Source organism: Trachymyrmex cornetzi, unplaced genomic scaffold, assembly GCF_001594075.2.
Source record: "Trachymyrmex cornetzi isolate Tcor2-1 unplaced genomic scaffold, Tcor1.1 scaffold808, whole genome shotgun sequence".
In the NCBI taxonomy this organism is placed as follows: Eukaryota; Metazoa; Arthropoda; class Insecta; order Hymenoptera; family Formicidae; genus Trachymyrmex; species Trachymyrmex cornetzi.
Genome location: NW_017300145.1, coordinates 44,142 through 47,418, shown reverse-complemented (window position 1 = coordinate 47,418; position 3,277 = coordinate 44,142).

The following is a 3,277-nucleotide window of genomic DNA, read 5'->3' as shown; positions in this document are numbered from 1 at the left end:
TAGCCATTGGGGTCCAGTAGACCCCATGTGTGGTGGATGATTGAAATAGGAGGTGTGTGGTGGAAGGGTTAAATGAGTTGCAAAGGTAATCGTTTTAAATAAAAAGTAAAAACTGTAAACGGTGGATAATTTAATTTTTGTAGAGTTTAGGAATATGTGTGAGATAACGTATAATTAACTTAGAAGACGGTCGCTTATTATTATTTGATTCGTGTGATAGAGAAAAAATACTTGAAAGCTTTGTTACGATCTTACCAAGTTTACCTTTGAAATCGAGCCTAGATGATCTTATTCTGCACTACTACTAAAGCATGCCTCTGCCTATGGGCAGACAGGCAACCCGATTTACCGATATGTAGGTTCTGCATTACTAGTAAAACATGCCTTCGCTCATGGGCAGACAGGAAACCTGATTTATCGATGCGTAGGTTGCGGAAGCACCTTTTCTATTATTACCATTTCATGAGATAGAGTGATTGCACCATTTGTGACTTTGGTTCAGTTAATCCCTTGTAGTTTAATATCATACTTTAAGATGGAATTTACGTAAGAATGTTTGGGACAAAATTTGGAATTTGTCAAATTCATGTATGGTTTACATCTCTGTTTACCTGCAACGAACAATTTCCCAAGTCTGCCAGGAGCTATTGCATACCCATTCTGAAGTATTATTAGGTGTTAAACTTAATTCCTATCGCTCGCTACTAGAGGGCTCTGCCTCTAACGCTGACGAGTTTCGACGATGAAGTCACATGTCTTTTGTAGTTTAGACATCGCTGAAAGTGATTCAATCCTCACAGGTTAGATTTCTCGACGCCAAAGAGATTTTCCAATCGATTGAAAATGAATCACGATAAGTTGTTTTTCCGCCATGTGCTTCTTCACTACTTCGACCTCATGAAAACCGCTGATGAAAACAGCTGAAGCGCATCGCTTATTATCCGAAGTGTATGGTGATGAAACTCCATTGGAAAGAACATGCAGAGTTTGGTTTGAACGCTTCCGAAACGGTGATTTTAATGTGAGAGACAAAGAACGTCCAGGACAGCCGAAAAAATTTGAAGATGTTCGAGCTGCAAGAATTGCTTGATGAGAATCCAGCTCAAACGCATTTAGAGTTGTCGAAACAGTTAAATGTTACTTCAAAGACCGATTAAGTGATTATGAATTGATGCAAAAAAGATCATCCGTAGCCAACAATCGACGCAAAGTCATTTTATTGCATGATAACATTCGACCGCATGTCGCGAAAAGCGTGAAGCAGGCACTTCTAGAGCTTGAATGGGAAATTCTCCCGCAACCAGCGTACTCTCCAGACTTGGCACCGTCGGATTACCATCTTTTCCGATCGATGAAACACGCACTTACGGACACACTTCTCCAGTCACAACAAAGTCCAAAAATGGGTGGACGAATGGATCGCCTCGAAAGACACTGCGTTCTACCGTCGTGGGATTGCCCTGTTGTCGGAGAGATGGGAAAAAGTAGTAGAAAATGGAGGAAATTACTTTGATTAAAGTATTCATTCATCTTCCCTTCGAAACAAATCGATTTTCGAGTGAAAAAACGATAGGAATTAAGTTTAAAACTTAATGTATGTAATAAACACAACTAATATTATTATCTAATAATTATTATTATAAAGCCTTTTTTACGAAATTAATTTTCAGGTATTACTGAAAATTGGTACGACTCGTCGACTTTACCTCAACTAACTAAACTACTAAAAACTTTATTTTTGAAAGCTGGACCAGTTTGGTATAGCAACCGTATTAATTTGAATCATACTTTAAGACTGATTATTGAAGCATCTTCTGGTTTGCCTAAGAAAGAATTGTAATTATGCAATTGATTGTGAAAAACATTGATACGTTTGATCAGGATGATGATAGCGTTAAACGTATGAAGCGTTGGTTTAAAGTTGGTTTACGTTTTTGAGGTTGTGATAAAGTAAAGCCTCTTATTAATGAATCCAGAAAACGTCAAAAAGATTTTTCTCAAATGGAATTTACGTATGAATATTTGGAACAAAATTTGGGACTTTGTCAAATTCACGTATGGTTTACATCTCTGTTTAACTACAATGAACAATTTCCCATTTCCCAAGTCTGCCAGGAGCTATCGCATATCCATTCTTAAGTATTATATGTAACAAACACAAGTAATTATTTTTTTGTATGAGGCCTTTTTTACGAAATTCATTTTCAGATATTGAAGATTAGTCCGACTTGTCGATTTTATCTTAACTGACTAAACTACAAAAAACTTTATTTTTGATAGCTGGATCAGTTTGGTATAGAAATTAAGAAAACATCAAAAAGATTTTTCTCAAATAAAATTTACGGAAGAATGTTTGGAACAAAATTTGAGACTTTGTCAGATTCATGTATGGTTTACGTCTCTGTTTAACTGCAACGAACAATTTCCCAAGTCTGTCAGGAGCTTTTGCATATTCATTCTGAAGTATTATATGTAACAAACACGAGTAATATTATTATCTAATTATTATTATGTATGAGACCTTTTTTACGAAATTTATTTTCAGGTATTATTGAAAATTGGTGTGATTCGTTGACTTTACCTCAACTGACTAAACTACTAAACACTTTGTTTTTGAACTGGACCAGTTTGGTATAGCAATTGTATTAATTTGAATCATACTTTAAGACTGATTATTGGAGCATTTTCTCGTTCGTCTAAGAAAGAATTGCAATCGCATTTGTATTTTCGGTGACATTATGTTGAACAGGAATTTAAATGAGTTGTACAGGCAATTGTTATAAATAAAAAGTAAAAACTGTAAACGGTGGAAAATTTAATTTTTTTTGAGCACTCATTTAGGAATATGAGTGAGATAGCGTATAATTAATTTAGTAAACGGTCGCTAATTATTATTTGTTTCGTTTGACAGAGAAAAAATATTTCAAAGCTTTCTTACGATCTTACCAAGTGTACTCCTGAAACCGAGCATAGATGACGTCGTAATTCGTACGATCAGTTAAATTTTACGTTTTAAGGAATGGATCCGGGGGGAGATGATTGATAGGTAAACATGAGTCTATTCTCGGTAAATTATATAGGCATATAGGCAATAGACTTACTGAGTATATTATATGGTAAAAGAGATAAATAAAAGGCATACAACTACGGACGCAAGATATTAGTAGCGAATTACTTTCTAACGTACGTTGGGCCAACGTCGCGCCGTGATTGGCGTCACCACCGGTTGCCAACATACTGCCTACGTTGACCCAACCTTGGCCCGGCCGTGCCCTGA